Below are 6788 nucleotides of genomic sequence, written 5' to 3'. Positions count from 1 at the left end.
AAACATCCAAACGAATAACTAATTAACTAAGAATTTGTAATCAGGTTAAAACTAACAAAAACACTAGCTATAATAACGTGGTTCATGGATTAATAAAATGATATTAAGATGTGATGCAGTAGCAGTTATGATTTTCAAGTGTAGGAAGAGAATTATTTTTGACAAAGATTTTTTCGAACATTTTTTTAAAAGACGAAAGGGTTTGACATGTTTTACAGTACATTGGAAGTAAATTCCACACAAGCGATCCCCAGTAAGATAAACTAGATTTATACAAATCAATGCGTGGGAGCGGTAGCGTATAGTTCAAAAGCCTCGCTCTACCACGAGGACGCGCAAACAGGTCTTAGATGTATAGGTCTATGGATGTATGAAGGTGTTTCATGGTTGTACATTTTGAACATGAAAACACTAGCATTTAAAAAGAACTGCTGTTGTAGCGGAAGAATGTTCCGTTGAGTGTATTTTTCTTGAGTAGTCATATTGGGATCTCGGTTTAATAACTTTACACCTCTCTTGTGAAGTGTGTTTATTTTCTTTATATGAACATCACTGGCATTGCACCAGACAGTAGATGCATTAATGTGAGAGAGACAGTGTGCGTGGAGAGAGAGAGAGAGAGAGAGAGAGAGAGAGAGAGAGAGAGAGAGAGAGAGAGAGAGAGAGATATTATTATATGAATTATATAATACCCAATATTGACGGACTGTGTGATGATATCTTCTGCTATGGTCTGTTGAGACAGTGATATCAAAATCGAGACCGGAGGTCGAGATTTTGATATCACTGTCGAAACAGACCAATAGCAGAAGATATCATCACACAGTCAGTCAATGTTAGATATATTGCTAATTCTGTGGACATTTTGTATTTACTGAAAAGAAATTACAAAAGTATTTGTCTCAGTTTTGGCTGTTCCATATCCCTCCCCCTGATTATTATTTCTTTTTGTTCACTCTTTTCTTGTACTTTTCAGTATTTAAAAATGTCTTTTCTTTCAAAAAGTCTTTAGTCACTTGCTCAACTAAATTCTGGGATCATTACATTTTCATATATATTTGTTTGTTTTTAAATTCAGGTGTTTTTGTTTTTGAAGTGGGGAAGCAATAAAGAGGTCGTCGATATCAAAACTGATATCGACGGAAATGTCGTCGATATCACTTTTACAATGAGCTCAGTTTTGCCCAATTGACCAATGGAAATCCACGTAACATATGAAATAGCAATATAGGCTTATATCGCGCGCGTATCTCCACACTCTGACTCAAGGCGCAGGGATCTATTTATGCTGTGTGAGATGGATTTTTTTACACAATACATCACGCATTCACATCGCAGCCATTTCGGCGCATATCCTACTTTTCCCGGCCTATCATTTCCAAGTCACACGGGTATTTTGGTGGACATTTTTTATCTATGCCTATACAATTTTGCCAGGAAAGACCCTTTTGTCAATCGTGGGATCTTTAACGTGCACACCCCAATGTAGTGTACACGAAGGGACCTCGGTTTTTCGTCTCATCCGAAAGACTAGCACTTGAACCCACCACCTAGGTTAAGAAAGGGGGGAGAAAATTGCTAACGCCCTGACCCAGGGTCGAACTCGCAACCTCTCGCTTCCGAGCGCAAGTGCGTTACCACTCGGCCACCCAGTCTAGACAGCAAAAGACGAGAAGAGTCCTATTACTCGAACAATTGATCCCTCTCTAACTGTACACCCACCCACACACTCCATTGATATTTTCGAGGGGAAAGGTAAATCCGATATTCTGAAATCGATCGGGGCTTACCCGTGTCATTAAAGGTCCTTGTCTACATTTTTATACCGAAATCGCCATTTGACCATTAAAATGCAGAGTCTAGTATCTACAAATATCAACAATACACCCCCTTTCGATCAGGAAAGACGAAGCCAGTGTAGCCGTTTGAAAATTCATTGTAGATTTCCAGCGTAGTACTCATAGTAGGATATCCTTTTTTGGAAAATGCCAAGCACAAAACTCCTCTCAAATCCCGTGCATTTCGTGCGTTTTAAAAAAAGCGTGGACAGCGCTCCCGTGTCAAACTGTTGCTGCTTTTGTTTGGGCGTGGCTATAAGCCTTGTGACATGAATTTGATTGGTCAGTATTTTTAGGCAAAGCACATGTTCTCAGCAAACAGAAAACAAAATATTGGAAGGGTTTGTTTGTTTGCTTAACGCCCAGCCGACCACGAAGGACCATATAAGGGCGGTGCTGCTTTGACATTTAACGTGCGCCACACACAAGGCAGAAGTCGCAGCACAGGCTTCGTGTCTCACCCAGTCACATTATTCTGACACCGGACCAACCAGTCCTAGCACTAACCCCATAATGCCAGACGCCAGGCGGAGCAGCCACTAGATTGCCAATTTTAAAGTCTTAGGTATGACCCGGCCGGGGTTCGAACCCACGACCTCCCGATCACGGGGCGGACGCCTTATCACTAGGCCAACCGTGCCGGTATATTGGAAGCGTGAGTCACGCTACCCAAAAATAAATCTTTTTTTACATATGTTTTTTTCTATAACTTTTTTCCCCATAGTTCATTCATCATCTGACATAACTTTTTAGCGAAATCTAACCATAAGATTATTGAAAAAAAAGCAAAAATGTAGACGACCACATTTAAAATCGGTGACATTTGAGGAGTCGCAAGCTGATTGGACGAAGTGTCCATTTCAAGCAAACTTTTCACCCAAAAGGTATCTGTTTTCACGTTTGGATATACATGTATGAAAGACGTAGGGGAAGGGCTCCTAATATGGACCGGCTCCTAATATGGACCACCTTCTGTTTTGACAAACTAACGGCGCTAGAGCGCTCAAAAAGGTTTTATTCGCTGTGTTCACCCTCTCTGAATAACCTGCACATGTCAAAACAGTTGCAGAAACAGAAATCTCAAAACCGTTAGGCTTTTTCTCTTTTTACATTTAGTCAAGTTTTGACTAAATGTTTTAACATAGAGGGGGGAATCGAGACGAGGGTCACTTTCACTGCCTTTTGCACTAGCGGCGGACTACTGTCATTGTGAAAAAATGCAGTGCGTTCAGTTTCATTCTGTGAGTTCCACAGCTTGACTAAATGTAGAAATTTCGCCTTACGCGACTTGTTCGTTGCGCGTGATATGTAATACCCCCATTGCAAGGGGCCGATGGCCTTTTGCAATTAAACTTTCGTATTCGTATTCGTAATCTATCTATCTATCTATCTATCTATCTATCTATCTATCTATCTATCTATCTATCTATCTATCTATCTATCTATCTATCTTTCTATTTATCTATCTATTTATCTATCTATCTCTCTCTCTACCTCTCTATCTCTCTATCTCTTTCTCCATCTATCTATCCATCTATCTATCTATCTATCTATCTATCTATCTATCTATCTATCTATCTATCTATCTATCTATCTATCTATCTATCTATCTATCTATCTATCTATCTATCTATCTATCTTTCTATCTGTCGATTTAGATAGATAGATAGATAGATAGATAGATAGATAGACAGATAAACAGATAGATAAACAGATAGATAAACAGATAGATAGAACAATAAATAGATAGATAGAACGGTAAATAGATAGATAGATAAATGTTTTCAAATAGGCTGGGAATCGACACGATTAAACTCTTTTCTGTAGAGCAATAGTATAACAGTCTCACAAAAGTTCCAGAACAAAATCTACGCTATAATTACCGCTTCATCTACGTGACTTCCAATCAGTTCAAAAACCAACACGTCTTAATTATGGTCATGTACCTCTGAACTGGAACATAATACCGCTTACAATTCCTTAATTGTTCGTGCGTGACACATCATAGGTATAATATACGAGAGTGCCATTTTCAAGAAATCTGACCAGGTAATAATGACTCCGCTCATTATAGGCCTAATCGATGTTTTTACAAAAGCAACGGACGTCGTTTGCGTGTTTTTCCAAAACTGTGATTTCTCCCAGACCACCTGCTATGTGTAAAAGACCATGAATTATAATGCTTAATAGCCAAGTTTACAAGGACATGAACACACGCAGACTCACTTAGAGAGAGAAAAATAGAGAGAGAGAGAGAGAGAGAGAGAGAGAGAGAGAGAGAGAGAGAGAGAGAGAGAGAGAGAGAGAGAGAGAGAATTAAATTGAACTTTATTTAATAAGGATTAAGATTTAAGGCTAAGCCTTTTCTTACAATTTCTCCTTGGGACGCACAGACACACTATGATCAAATAATGAGAGAGAGAGAGAGAGAGAGAGAGAGAGAGAGAGAGAGAGAGAGAGAGAGAGAGAGAGAGAGAGAGAGAGAGAGAGAGAGAGAAAGAAAGAAAGAAAGAAAGAAAGAAAGAAACGTAATTTTGATTTGTCCATTCTTTACTTTGTCCACGCAGACCATGCAGACACAAGTCTCCAAACAAATGCCGTTTATCTCCAACTAGATGAATACCCGCTTTGCCGGGTGTACGCCGGCTTTACCGGCGCACCGCACGAAGGAAGGGAGATAAACGCGCAAAACACTGGAGAAGAGTAAAAATAGTATAACGGGAATATGGATTGAGCGTTGTCGACAGTGACCTTCTAAAATAGAAACGGGAATATGGATTGACGCCACACGAAGGAAGGGAGATCAACGCTGAAAACACTGAAGAAGAAGAGTTACTGGGAATGGATCCAGAGAAAAACCAAAATCGGTTCAGCGCTGCGCGCTGAGAGCACGTGTTGAAATATCTCATCAAGCAGGTTGTGTCCGGGATGTAGCTGAATATGGCCACCAAATTTGAAACAGATCCATCGAGAACCTTGGGCGTGCATCGCGGACACACACACACACACACACACACACACACACACACACACACACACACACACACACACACACACACACACACACACACACACACTTTACTTTATTTGGTGTTTAACGTCGTTTTCAACCACGAAGGATTATATCGCGACGGACACAAGTCGTATATATATATATATATAGAATAGATTACACTCATAACATGTTGTTTTTTTCCCTTTCAGTTTTTGTTGTTTTTGTGGATTTTTAATTTTTTTTTATTGCGCACTATTTAAATCTTTAGAACATGCTGAATCTTTGAACTCGAATAACAGCTCGTGTTTCATGTGTTATCATTAGTCACATTTGTCCGTGGCTGTTCTTGTAGGTCCGGCACAAGCACAACATTTAATCTCTCAAGTTGTTTTCCTGTCATGATTTCGTTTGATAAGATTAAGAATTCCAACCGAGCTTTAAAAAAAAGAAAAAGAGTATTGGGTATTTTGATGTTTGGAAAAATGTCAAACAAAGTTCAGCTCTTATCTTATGCACTTTGAAAAGAAAAAGTTACATATTTGAGTGAGTGAGTGAGTGAGTGAGTGAGTGAGTGAGTGAGTGAGTGAGTGAGTGAGTGAGTGAGTGAGTGAGTGAGTGAGTGAGTGAGTGAGTGAGTGAGTGAGTGAGTGAGTGAGTGAGTGAGTGAGTGAGTGAGTGAGTGAGTGAGTGAGTGAGTGAGTGAGTGAGTGAGTGAGTGAGTGAGTGTGTGTGTGTGTCACTGTGTGTGTGTGTGTGTGTGTGTGTGTGTGTGTGTGTGTGTGTGTGTGTGAATCAGAATCAGAATCAGAATCAGAATTTATTGTCATTAAAGCACAGAGCCTATTGACACACGTACGTATACAAGATACATAAGTACAGGAAAAACAGCAATATAACATAACATACATGTGAGCTCGAGTGTGTGTGTGCGTGCGTGCATGCCTGCGTTGGTGCGTGCGTGCGTACGTGCATGCGTGAGAGATAAATGTGTGTGTATTTCAATCTTTTTTTAATGGTGCATTTTATACTTTATTATGTGCAAAACCCCATCCGCCACTGTCATTCTACATGGTTTTTGCCTTTACCCCAACGCCACTCATACTCCGGACGTTTCAGAGTAACTTTTTAACAAGACACTGGCCGGGACAAATTATTACTATTTGGAAAATAGGCTACATCTTCTTTTGTAAGTTTCTCTTTGATCTTGCTTTTTGTTTGCAAGGCAACCGCTATTTGTGACAAAGTTCACATACCTGTTTCCAACAAGACGAATCCATCTTTACGTTTATTCCGATTGAAAAGTTTTTCTTCTCCAGTCTTAGATCTTACTTTCTCCCCAACACGTCTCGTAGTCAGAATATTTTCACATTAATTTTCTAACACGGCGAGTTATTCTTTTCACTTACCCCAGTCGTTCTTTATTTTGCTTCTTTCATGTGAAATTATGTTTGTTCAGTGAATCCAAAAACAAAGAGACTGCAAACGTTCCAAAATTCAGAATAAAAAAACCAAGAAAGGTAGGTTGTTGGAACGTTTGTTATTGAGAAAACAATACGTTACATTCACATTAAGTTTTTAAACTTAACAATAACGTATTGTTTTGTCAATATCAAACGTTCCAACAACCTACCTTTCTTGGTTTTTTTGGTTTGTTCAGTGTGTATTTTTCCCAACTCAACTCCTTTTTTTTCCCCAACATTAATTTCCTTGACAGAAGAATGTCTCCAGGTGGAATGGAACTTAGTTTGCGCGTTGGTGTTAATACCTGTTAAGCTACCTGTTAGCCTGCAGCAGACATGCAATGGACAAATATAGTCTGTGATTGATACCTGAGTTCAGGGGTCCGTTCATAAACCATATAAGAGGTGTCATCCCGTCTATGAACATTGTGCCAGAAAGGCGCATGTTGTGCAGGAAGAAAGACGGATTTTGTTATCCTTTGCCTGGCAAGTCGG

General features: G+C 39.6%; 1 long non-coding RNA gene across 1 annotated transcript; it reads left to right on the top strand.

Moving 5' to 3' along the window:
- The first annotated feature begins 683 nt into the window (after positions 1 to 683).
- LOC138960957 (uncharacterized) lies at positions 684 to 1150 on the top strand. Its single transcript, XR_011454101.1, has 2 exons — positions 684 to 768; positions 799 to 1150. It is a non-coding gene; the product is annotated as an uncharacterized lncRNA (long non-coding RNA).
- Positions 1151 to 6788: the final 5638 nt, after the last annotated feature.

Source organism: Littorina saxatilis, linkage group LG3, assembly GCF_037325665.1.
Source record: "Littorina saxatilis isolate snail1 linkage group LG3, US_GU_Lsax_2.0, whole genome shotgun sequence".
Classification (NCBI taxonomy): domain Eukaryota; kingdom Metazoa; phylum Mollusca; class Gastropoda; order Littorinimorpha; family Littorinidae; genus Littorina; species Littorina saxatilis.
The sequence above is the reverse complement of the archived record's forward strand: the minus strand, read 5'-3'. Positions and strand labels throughout refer to the sequence as shown.